This window comes from Pleurodeles waltl, chromosome 6 (genome assembly GCF_031143425.1).
Source record: "Pleurodeles waltl isolate 20211129_DDA chromosome 6, aPleWal1.hap1.20221129, whole genome shotgun sequence".
Taxonomy (NCBI): domain Eukaryota; kingdom Metazoa; phylum Chordata; class Amphibia; order Caudata; family Salamandridae; genus Pleurodeles; species Pleurodeles waltl.
The window spans coordinates 401,648,961-401,662,118 of NC_090445.1; positions in this window are offsets into that span (position 1 = coordinate 401,648,961).

A 13,158-nucleotide genomic window follows, 5' to 3' on the forward strand; every position below is an offset into this window, starting at 1 on the left:
CCTTGGGACTCCACCCTGGACCCTCAGTACTACCAAATCAGCTCTCTGAGGCTTGCACTGCAGCTACAGCTGCTGCCACCTCACAGACAGGGTTCTGCCCTCCTGGGGTCTAGGCAGCCCAGTCCCAGGAAGGCAGAACAGAGCATTTCCTCTGAGAGCAGGGTGTTACACCCTCTCCATTTGAAACAGGCTGGGGAGGGGTAGCCTCCCCCAGCCTCTGGAAATGCTTTGAAGGGCACAGATGGTGCCCTTCTTGCATAAGCCAGTCTCCACCAGTTCAGGGATCCCTTGTCCCCTGCTCTGGCGTGAAACTGGACAAAGGAAAGGGAGTGAGCACTCCCTTGTCCATCACCACCTTAGGATTGGTGCCCAGAACTCCTCCAATGTGTCCCAGACTACAACAGTCTTGCTTTGCAAGGTGAGGGGACACTCTGGATGCCTCTAAGTGGCCAGTGACAGCAGGTGAGGTCAGAGACCCCTCCTGATAGGTCCATACCTGATAAGGTAGCTAATCCCCCTCTCAGGGCTATTTAGGGTCTCTCCTGTGGGTTCTCTTCAGATTCTGCTTTCAAGTTTCCTTCAGGAGTCCTCTGCAACAACTTCAGCTTCCTGTGACCTCGGATCAACTGCAGCCTGCTCCAAGAAACACTGTTACTGCAACAAAGTATCCACAAGAGATACTTTTCTTCAGCAACCTCAGCTCCAAGTCAGCAACTGCAACAGTTTCCATGGTGTGTACGCTCTGGGGACTCCCTGTCTTCACCCTGCACCAGAAGGACCAAAGAAATCTCCAGTGGGGGTGACAGAGTCACTCCCCTGCTCCAGCAGGCACCTTCCAATACGACAATCGGTACCCTTGAACGCCTCTCACAGAAACGAGCATGCTCCTAAGGACACAGAGGGTGGACATTATCGACATAGGCAGTCCTGAGGTCCTGCTGACGCAATTTGAAGGAGGTAAGACCTTGCCTTCACAGAGAGCAATGGTACTCCTGTGTACTGCGTCTTTTTCACCTCCTGAGGCCTCTGTGCACTATTTGCAAAATTCCTTCATGCACAGCCTGGCCCAGGTCCCCAGCACTTTATCCTGCAATGCTCAACTCGCTGAGTTGTTCTTTGGCGGCATGGGACCTACCTTTGTTATGCTGCATCAACTGCATTTTGCACCTCCTTTGTCCCCGTGTCCTGGGACATCCGGGGGTGCTGGCTGGCATCCTGAGGGCTCTCTCAAGTGCTGAGAGCTCCCTCTTCCTCTTCACACAGAGTTGAGGCCCACCGGTCTCTCCTGGGTGAATCCAGCGCCATTTTGATGCAAAATGCACTTTTGTGGTGGCCAAGGCTTGTTGGTGACTTCCAACAAGAAATCACATCTGCAACGGTCTTCATGTTGAGTGACATCCTTTGCATCAAGCAGGAACCCACTGGCATCTTCCTAGGGTTCATTTCTGCAGTCTTCAACTAATCGTGGTCTCTTCTTTTGCACCCTCTTCTGGGTTGGCAGGGGCTCCTGTCCTTCCTGGAACTTCTTTCGACTTCTGGACTTGGTCCCCTCCCTTTGCAGATCTTCAGGTCCAGGAATCCAGCAGTTGTTCTTTTCAGACTTGGTTGGCTGCTGCAAAATCTCAATCACAAGGTGTAGTGTGTCCTAAGGAATTTTGAGTAAAGAAAAAACTGCCCTTTACTTACCTTTCCCTACTATTCCGACCTTATACTTACTTCCCAAAATCCATAAAAAAGGTCATCCACCAAAGGGTCAACCCATTATTTCGGGTATTAACTCAGTCTGTTCCAAGCTAGGCACTTTGATTAATCAAGAACTTCAACCCTTCATGAGTAATTTTCCATCTTTTGTTAGAGACATCAAAGACATATTACACAAATTACAGAATATTGACCGGCAACCAGAGTACCTCCTAATCACTATTGATGTGGTCAGCCTGTAGACATCCATCAAGCATAGTGATGGCCTAGAAGCTGTCAAAAAATGCCTCTCCACTAAATCTGTGAAGTATACAGAACGCAATCTAATGATTTTGGAAATGTTAAGATTTTGTTTAGAAAACAACTATTTGCTGTTTGATGGTGAATTTTATTTGCAACTTCAAGGGAGAGCGATGGGGGCTAAATGTGCACCACCGTATGCCTGTATTTTGATGGGTGCGATTGAGAATTACTGGCTTTGGAATGAGAAAAATAAACATCTTTCCCAACACATAATTTTCTGGGGACATTATATTGATGACATTCTGCTCATCTGGCAAGGCCGGAAAAACTTACTTAATGAGTTTTTACAGTCATTAGTGCCCAACAGTTGGGGTATTGATATCACGTATCAAATATCCAACTCAGCAGTGGAATATCTTGACCTTCTGATCTTTATTGAAGATGATAAACTACAAACTAGATTTTTTAGGAAAACAACAGCAGCAAACTCAATTCTCCACGCTTCAAGCTGTCATCCTCCGAGTACCATTTGCAATATCCCACAAGGAGAATTTAGGAGAGTCAGATTGAACTGTACTAGTATTTATGACTATGAAACTCCTTCCACACAAATGATTGAGAGACTCACAGCCAGGGGTTATAAACAGCAGTTACTGAATACAACGAAGTTCAACGTAAGTGAAATAGACCGCAATGAAATGCTTAATAAACCTCAACTTTCTAAGCAGAATCCAGTTATTCGTTTTAATGGTCATCACTCAATTCATAAACTTCTTAGGAAACATTGGCATCTATTACAAAATAACTCATCCATTAATCAATACATAACAAATTATCCGCAAATAGGTTTTAGAAGAGCTCCTAACCTCAGAAATAAACTATGTCCATCATTTTTTCAGGTCAAATCCCCTCATACACGATTGCTTCCGAGACCCAATGGTTTCTTTACCTGCAGTAAATGTTCCATCTGCAAATTTGGCCTTTCTAAATCTAAATCGATTTTAATTAATGACCATCAAAACAAAATAAGTGACTTCATTAATTGTGAAAGTACTAACGTGGTCTACCTAATTAAGTGCCTGTGTCATCAAGTCTATATAGGAAGTACCACTCGACCACTAAAAATAAGAATACAAGAACAATTTCGAAATATACAAAAACCTGATCTCAGGGCGCCGCTTGTAGAACACTTTAATGAAGCTCACCCTGAAGATCGCATATTCACCTTCTGTGGCCTTCAACAAGTTAAACCGCTTCCCAGAGGGGGCAACTTACAACTTCGACTACGTCAGGAAGAAAGTCGTTTAATCATCCTTTACGATACAGTTGGCCATGGACTCAATAAGGATCCAGAATGGTATTATTGGCTGATGTAATGTTCTGTAAATGTTTTAATTTTTTTGGTTTCATTGTACTGTATTACTCTATGCAGAACGCTTATCTACACAGTTATTTTGTGTAAATTATGTGTAAATTATAGACCCGAACTTGACCTAATTTTACTTAGACAATTCTTTGTGATCTTTTCACTTTGACAGAGGTTTTGGGGCAATTGTGAAAAACTTTTGACTGGTATTTAGAATTCTAGTTTTTTATATTTCATTTAGTTTGTTCCTAGATAACCTGTAGCTCTCACAATAACTTGTTTAGTCGTGCTCCCTTTTTTGTGGGTTCTTTCCATGTTTAATGTTGAATATTAGTTAATATTCTTGGTAACTGTTTCTTTCATTATTTTCACTCCGTTCATAGTCATCAGTATCTCATTGCCGATGACCATTAAGGACGGTGCTCGTTTCCTCTCTCTCTTTTGTCTTTTCCTTTCTCTCTCCTCTTTCCTTTCTCTCCCCTCCCTTATAATTTTAATTAAAATTTCAATTTGACTTTAATCTTAATGATAGGGTGCATTTTTGACGATTAACTTAGCTAACATGCTGCTCAAGTAGAAGACGGGCGCGACCTCCAAGATGGTGGTGCCCGTACTTAGTCCTTTTTTATGTTTTCTTTTTGTGGAAATACGTTACTCTTTAACTAAAGGAGGTGTGCGACCTCCAAGACGGCGGTGCCCGTTCTTAGTCCCTTCTCTATGTCCCATCTCTTTTCACTTGGATTAGCATCGAAAAAGGACTTCACGCTATGCCGGCAATAAAAGAATACCCGTTTAGTCAGCGCGTCCCTAATAATGGCGATGGACGCGTCTGACTGTATCTCCCCGTACTCGTTGTTCCAACTTTATACGGGTAAACTCTGTCCTTGCAATCTAATATTTTGAATTGGTTTCCCCCTCTTCTATCCTTTATCCTTCCTTTTTTTCTTGTTTGGAGAACTATTTTCTTTTAACTTGTTTATAATTTATAGATACTGATGAGCCCTATTAGGAAAGCATATAGTCCAGGCCTCTATTATGAACATGTCTTGTTTATAGTGATCGCAAAACTTTGCTAAAATGTTGCTGGTATTTGTACATCAAAAGCTATATGCCTCTTCTTTATGCTCTTATTGCTAGTATACTTGCTGTGTCAATAATTCTTTAGGTCATTAATAGAGGTTAATATGTATCTAAATTATGGGATGTCACCTATTTGGGCAAGTTATTTTACTGTGTTATTACTTCTAGTCACTGATGCACCTTAATGGGCAAGTAAGCACTTTTGGATTCCAGTATGAACAAGTACTTATTAAGAATAATTGCAAACATTTGGTTTACGCATAACTAATTCTTTTTGCTTCTAGATATACTTTTTTTAAAAAACTGTTGCTTGATTAGAATTGTCAGTTCTTGGTATTTGTCCAGAAAAAGCTACATGCCCCTCTTTCATGTTCTCATTTCAAGAATATTCATTGTGTCAATAATTTTTCAGGTCAACATTAGAGGTTCAAATGTATCTTAATTATGGTATGCTATCCACTTGCGTGAGTTATCTCATTGTTTAACCCTTTACACTACCCTAATCCAGGGTGACGGACTATCCAAGTATACTTATATTCTGGGGTGCTGGCACCACTACCTAGTTATAGATCTGAATTATTCAACATATTTGTTCTCTTCATTTAGATCATAACTTGCAGTCTTACGCTTTAATTTTCACTTTGGATATCACCATTTGATTACCTTTCCTCTTATCACCTTCCTAACTCCCATTCTGGAATTGCTCTACACTTTGGCACCATTACTGCATGGATTTTTAATGTCAACCTTCACTTCACCTTTTTTCACAGACAGATTCTCAAAGATATGGACAGCATGCAGGTTCATCTATTCCTGACGAACTTTGGGTTTTCGCGCCTTGGTGTTCTTTGGCTCTTAGTTTCTAATGTTTCTGTCCTTCTATATTTTCTTAATTTGTAAGTCCTTTTATCTTCTACAGCCTTGAGAAAGCCCAGGTGAATGCACCTTATAGGGCGAAACACGTGTAGGCTGAATGTTCACTCTGTTCTGTGATTCAATCAATTATGTACAATACGGAGTAATCTACCTCTTCTGAATGAGTTTCAAACTGGATAACTCTTTGAGAAGTATTTTAAATATTTTAAGGAACTTTACAGAATAATTGGCAATTGGTTTTTCTAAAGTTATCGCTACTCAAGTGGGAACCTACCATATATCAGGTAGTGTGTCCTAAGGAACCTTGCAGTTCTTTACTCCTGCTTTTCTGGGCTCAGGGGTGTGGTAATTTACTTACCTTTACTGTATTCTTACTCTCCCAGCGATTCTGCACACACTACACTTGTCTATGGGGGAATCCGTGATTCACATTCCACTTTTTTAGTATATGGTTTGTGTTGCCCGTAGACCTATTGTCTCCCATTGCAATCTATAGCATTTCCTATTCTTTGCATTATTCTATGACTATTTACTTGTCTAATATTGGTGTCTAGTGTATATATTGTGTATTATACTTACCTCCAGAAGGAGTACTGTATCTAAGATATTTTTGGTACTGTGTCACCCAAATAAATACCTTTATTACTGTGTAACTGTAAGTGGTGTTGCATGAGCTTTGCCTGTCTCCTAGTTCAGCCTAAGCTGCTCTGCTATAGCTACCTCTATCAGCCTAAGCTGCTATAACACTACTACATTTCACTAATAAGGGATAACTGAACCTGGTATAAGGTGTAAGTACCCAAGGTACCCACTACAAACCAGGCCGGCATCCTACACTGTACTTGAAAAGTATTGTGGATGTTAGCACCTTTCTTACACTTCAAGTGAACAACCAAAGGTCCACATGACCACTGTGGGATTCACTTTGATGATTTTGCTGAGATTAAGATTCAAGAATCCCTCTCTCTATCGAGTGGTAGTGACAAGGATGACTTGTCTCTAAGGATTAGGGAGGTACAATACTCTAGAAAAGATATAGAGCATGTACAAGTCCAACCCATGCCCCACAATTTATGACCCAGTTTGCAGTGTATCCTTGTTTGGGCAGTTCGGAAGGTGGTTGTGGTGGCTGAGAAGTTAGTATAAATAGGGATGCGCAGCACAATTTGTCCATTTCAAGCTTGTGGGTCAGTGTCAATGTGTGTTTTGCAGTTAATCAATGTATTTGATTTGATTGTGTAAGTGCATATACGCTTTATGTTGAGCAGCTGAAGTTGTTATCGGTCTCATCGCTGCCCAAGATCCCAAGGTAGATAAAAAATATGTTGTCTTTTAACTGATAACATTTGTTGTGTCAGTCTGTGAGGTCACATTGGCTGCACAATTAAGATAAGGACCTATTACTGATTGTTGTGAGTGTATTCATAGTGACTAGTTCTGGTAAAATCTGTTGTGCAGAGGAAAAACCCCATTAGTCAATTTTCTGCTGTTCGAGATTTCACTTGTGTGTGTGTGTTAAAATTAGAAAGCTCTATTCACCATTATCATCTTGAATAAGTGGTTACTTTAAAATGTTTTAGTTGGGGAAGACAAGAGTTATTTGTTAATTGGGCTTCAGTTGGTGTTTTCGTAAATTTGATGTACAAAGAGAACGTTAAGGACGGAGACCCTCTGTGGGGTGCTGTAGCCTACATCATTAGGTGCCATGCTGATATTGGTTGGTCAGTATAGGTGCCACACTAGCATTGGTTGTTGCAAAAATAAAATGTTTTAGGTCACTGAGAGAGGGGTGTTGTGAGAGTTCCTTTCCAAGACTGCGAGAAAGCTCATTCAGAAGGTACGCCAGATCATTACATAGCCATAAATGTTGGGCTCCACACATGCATTTTGTGTAAATAATGAAACAAAGTCACTGAGAAAGAAGGGCCATGACAGTTATACCAATATGGTACATTTAATCTGAGAGTAATAGAGAATCTGAGGTTAGCAGTGTATGATAGGAGGCCTCCACCTAGACCATCACCACATAAGGCTCTGCATGCATGTCAAATTGCTGCCTATGCAAAATACAAGATGAAAAAGCAGAGTCAAGCTAGGAAATCAGGTTTTAGCTACCTGGATGCTAGATGGGATGCAGACCAGCAGGTGTGGAGGAGAGAGGTAGGTGAAGGAGCTATATTAAGGTCCTGACGAATGAAATCTCAGGGAAAGAAAAATAATGAGATGCAGGGTAAGTCAGAAACTGACAGTGATTCTAGTGATGGTTTCTTAGAGGACTTACTGTCCTCCTGACTATAGCCTTATAATATTGTCCAGCCTGCTGGTGATGGCAGTGCCAACAGTCCTGGAAAACAAATCCAAATTGTAGGTGTTGTAACTAAACAGATTATCAACCCTGTGTCAGAAAAGGTCCCAGTCAAGATAGGTTCCTTTGAAGAAGACCATTCATTTCTGACATGCGATTCTAGTTCAGTCAACTTATTAGGATGAGATTTCTTGTGGAGATTGTTGGGTTGTTTCCCCTGATGAATGTGGAAGAGTTACCCTGATCTGAAAGACATTGGGACACCTGAAATAAGGAATTTCTCAGGTAAAATATAGTAAATGTTAAAGGTGTAGAACATGTCTAAATTACTGTGAAAACACACGCTGAATATGTTTGAACACAACCAAATAATCTCACACCAGAAACTATTGCTGAGATAGCCCCAGTGATTGAGTCCATGATACAGCAAGGAGTATTGAAGGACATTACAGAGAGTCCATGCAACTTCTGCAGAAACTGAAAGTCAACTACTGCATTATGCAGGACCTGTAAAAGATGAATGACATCATTGTCCAATGTGCTTTGGTGCAGAATCCTGCAGTACCACTGTTTTAGACACGAGGCAGAGTGGTCCTCAGGAATTATTCTGTGTGAAACATTCCTTTCCACCCTCTGCACAAAGAGAGACAGTTTATCTTCAGGTTTTGGTTCTAAAATAGAACTTTGGCAAGGTGCAGAGCTCCGCAAGGGTATATGGAAAGTTCCTCAATCCAGATCTTGAAAAGGATTTTAGTCTCTGAATTTACTGTGTAACTCAGGCATTGTGCAGTATATCATGATTTCCTGATAGCGTTGATGTTGGAAGGAGCATGCAGGTAAGACACAATTGCATCATTTAGCTGAGAATGGATGCAAGTTGACAGTAAAGAATTGTCAGAAAGAAGTCCAGTACCTTGAACACCACATTGAGAAGGGAGCATACAAGGTGTCGAGAGGGAAAATCTCTGTCATTTTGAAAAAGAACCCACCCACTACGCAAAGAGATGTCAGGATGTTTCTGGAAATGTTGAGCTACTGTCATCAGTTGACAACCAACCTTTCTATAGTGACCAGACCTCTACAAAAGTTGACACACAAGCATCTATCTGATCCAATACCATGGGACAATAACATCATGAATGCCTTCCTAGAGTTCAGAAAAACCCTCTGTCAAGCCCAAGCTCTGGGAATTGCACATTAAAGTGAAGAATCCATAGTTTTTTACAGTGTTATGGAGGGCTGTGCTCTTACAGTGCTTTCTCAAATGCATGTTGATTCCTAAAGATGTGGGGAATGCATTTTGGCTGTACTTGACTGAGTGGCTGCAGGTTGGTGTCAGCATTGAGCAGAGTGAAAATATAGTTAGGGTTTATCCTATTTCAGTGATGGTCCCTCACTCTGTAGAAATATTGCTTGCTTGTACTGAGACACAAACCTGACCAACAGCAAGCTCACCTGTTGTGAGCAGTTCATGCTGGCTGCTGAAAATATTACAGTGAAGAGGTGTTGCAGCTTCATTTCGGGGACAAAGTTACCCCTGCCTAAATCAAAAGCTGAGCGGGTAGATTTAACATGCCTGTCTCAGTGTCTCGGAATTGCACATCAAGGCCTGATATTACAGATGAGCCCCTTGCAAAGACAGATTATGTGTTGTTTGTGGATGGATAATGCTTGAGAGATGATGAGGGGAATAGGAGAGCTACTTATGCTGTCTGAACTGGTTTAATCATCAAATCTCGATCCTGGCTAAGAATTTGTGTCATAGATGTGTTGTTTGTCAGCAGTGTAATGAAGTGAAAAGAACCCCAGTCACTGTGATTCACATAAGGAGATCAGGTGGCCCTTCAACAGAATGCAGTTGTTTTATTGAAATACCTGTGTGCAATGGGCTGAGATATGTCCTGGTTACAGTATGCATTTTCTCCTGCTGGGTCAAGCATGCCCCACTAAGAGGAATGACAGTCTTACTGTAGCTAAACAACTCTTGCATGAATTGATACCAAGTTGTGGATTCCTGGTTCCTCTGGGGTCAGACAAAAGGAATCATTTCAATATTGAAGCCCTCTAAATGCTGTGTGAAGCTTTGTAGATGGAAAAACAACTGCACTGCTGTTACTGACCAAAGGTTTCTGGCATTATCAAGCAGATAACTGGGACTCTGAAGTTCTAGCTGGCTAAAGTATGTGTAGCTAACTCTTTGGAGTGGACAGATATTTTAGCACTGGTGTTGAGAGTCTCCAAAGTACTCCTGATCAGAGAACAGAGCTATCTCCCCATGAGATCCTCAGAGGTAGGGCCATGAGGGTGCCTGCAAATGAGCTAGTGAATATCACAGATAATAAGGTTTTCGACTACAGCAAGGGACTAACTCATGTGGTACATGCTGTCTCACACCAGGTCGAAGCTGCCTTTTTTTATCTACAGCAGGAACAGTGTCATGACCCAAGTCAGGGACCGGGTACTCATCAAGAGGCACATCCAGAAGTCCTGCCTGGAGTCCTGTTGGAAAGGCCTGTAGCACGTAATTGTAGTCCCAAACACTATGGTCAACTATGGTGGACTTCCAAACTGAGTACACACTTTCCACACCCAAAGAGTGAGCAGTCTGGATGATGAGGTGGTGATATCTGCTGCTCATATGCAACGCCCACCTTGTGATCATGCTGAAGGCGAAGAGGGGAGCTGAACGAGAGCAATCGAGAGTTTCAGAGGCCGCTTGTGGTCCAAGTGCCAGGCGTAATGCAAGATTGAGTTGAGTCAACTTCTGAGTCTGTGGTAAGTGATTAGGAGTATCCACGTTGAATCAGCCTCCTGAGCATGTGGTTGACTAAGCCGATCCTGGCAAAGGGCCAAGTAATATGACCAGGCATAACTGGGGTAGAGGAGAGTTGCCAAAAGACAGGGAAAGACCAAAACCAAACCTATCAGTTGAACACAGATTGCCAAAAAGTTTAGTATGTTGACTGACAGTAAAGATGAACAGCCAATACACAGGAGGTCAAAAAGAGCAAGGGTTCCTTATCAAGGGTACTATGCCTCTGTCTATAGTGAACATTAGATCTGTTAGCCTTTGAGTGGTCTTTCACCAAACGTTTTTCCTTTGTCCTCCATGCTTTGTTGATCTTGTTTTTGCTGGCCTTTGGACTCTGCTCTCTGTACCACAGCTAGCCAGTGCTAAAGCGCATGGGCTCACTCCTTAAAACATGATAACATTAGTTTACACCCAATTGGCATATTTAAACTTACTTATAAGTCCCTAGTAAAGTGGGACCAAGGAACACATGGCATTTAAATTAAAAGCTACCAGTGGGCCTGCAACACTGATTATGCCACACACTCAGGAACCCCATTTCAATGTTGCCTCAGGCCTGCCAATGCAGCTTTTGTGTGCAGTGTTAAACTGCCCATTTGACTTGGCAAATTAAACCTCTTGCCAAGCCCAAACCTTCTTCTTTAATACATTTAGTGTAGGCCCTTGACAGCCCAGAGGGCAGGGTGCAGTGCATTTAAAACATAGGACATACACTTTTAAGTTATATATGTCCTGATTCTTAAATTCATTTTTCAGTACTGCAAGGCCTAACGCTCCAATAGGATAACATTTGAGTTATCTTGTTACATTTAATAAGCTGTAACTTCCAACTGGGAGCAGGTACTAGGTTCATTTCTGGTGTCTTTGACATTGTAATGAAAACTCTTTTCTTATGATAAGTTGGATTTTTAGTTTCAATTTGCAAAATGGCACTTTTAGAAAGTTGGTATTTTCTTAACTCTGACGTTTGGGGCCTGCAGCCTGTCTCCGGGTCACATGAAATTAAGGCTTTTTGTCTTTCTTCTAGACAGCCACACACAATAGAGAGCTTAGGTGTGCCTGCACAGGCCATCACTGGCAGGATGGGATGGAGGAGCTGGGCACTACCCTCCTTATACTTGAATAGGCCGTGTCCGGCCCTGCACAAAGGGCTGCATATCCAGTGTAGTTAGTTTATGCCCCAACAATATTGAAGAATATACAACAACCAGGAAAACTAGAAAACTTAGAAGAGTCTTATGGAAAATGAGAACATCATCATAAAACCAGCAAATAAATGGGGAAATGTGGTGATCCTGAATAAAAAAGAGTATGTGAGAGGAGCCATGTGCCTTTTAAATGCTGAACACAGCTATTAAAAACTGAAACATATTCCTGTGCATATGATCATGGCTAAGGGTAGATCTAATCAGTGATGAAGAATATAAGCAACAACACACTCTTTTTTTTCTACTAAATATCCATAAGACATTGGACTGCCCTCTGGGCAGAACTATAGTAACTATAGTATCTGCTTGCAACGTACTATACCAACAGATATCAATGTATGTGGGTCAGTACTTATCCCTCATAGTGAAGACACTATGGCCCGTATTTATACTTTTTTTGTGCCGCTTTTGCGTCATTTTTTGACGCAAAAACGGCGCAAACTTGCAAAATACCATTGTATTTTGTAGGTTTGCGCCGTTTTGCGTCAAAAAGCGGCACAAATGCGGCGCTAAAAAAAGTATAAATACGGGCCTATGGACCTAATTTTGACTTTAGCAGTGAGACCGTGGGGGTGAGGCACCCTCTGTGGTTTTACAATGTTTGCACCGGGCTGACAGCAGAAACACTGTATTATGATGTTTCCGCCAGTCAACTTGGCAGAAGCAGTGCAACTACATTGGCCTCGGCTCCCTTAAGGGAGCACCATTGGAATGCTCAATGTTGGCACAGCAGACATTGCGGATTCTGAAGGAGCTGGCGGGGGCCTCTGCACTGCCCACAGCATGGTTGTGGGTAGTGCATGGATCCTCCTTTTGCCTGCGACACTGGTTTTCTACCATCATTTCCATGGCGGTGAAACCACCAAGGAAGGGCTGGCAGAAAGTGAAGTCACAATCAGCATGGTGATGCTGCCAAGCGCACCGCCGTGGCTGACCCTGACTTTGACTGCTGCCACCCCATTAAGATCCAGGATCCTGAGGGTAACAGCGGTCTCATGCCAGTCTGACCGCCAGGATTGTAATCTGGCAGTCCGACTAGCAGGATTGTAAAATGGCAGTTAGACCTCCAGGAGTACGACAGTCTGACCGTCACCACGAGTTTGGCAGTAGAAAGACTGCCAAAATCGTAATGAGGCCTGATGTTCTTACATAAAAGATATTAGTGATTTCTTGAGAATATTGGCTCATACAACTTGGAGCAATGAGTATCTTCTTGTAACAGTTGACATAGTGCCATTGTACACCTCCCTTCAACATACAGTGAGTTTACAGGCATGTGGGTATTTCTTAAAGAAAAGGGATTTTGGTGAACTACAACATTCTCAAATGTTGTTGAAGATGTTGGAACTATGCTTAAATGGCAATATATTTCTATTCACCCATATACTGTTTCAACAGAAGTGTGAAACTGCCACGGAAATTTCTTTTCTTCAAGTTATGCGATCCTTACAATGGGCTGGTGGGATAAGGAAATTGCCTGGGGATGGCAAAATGAACAATATCTTGACAAGATTATTCCATGATCTAGATATATTGTTGGTCTGTTGTTTTATATCACACAGCAAGA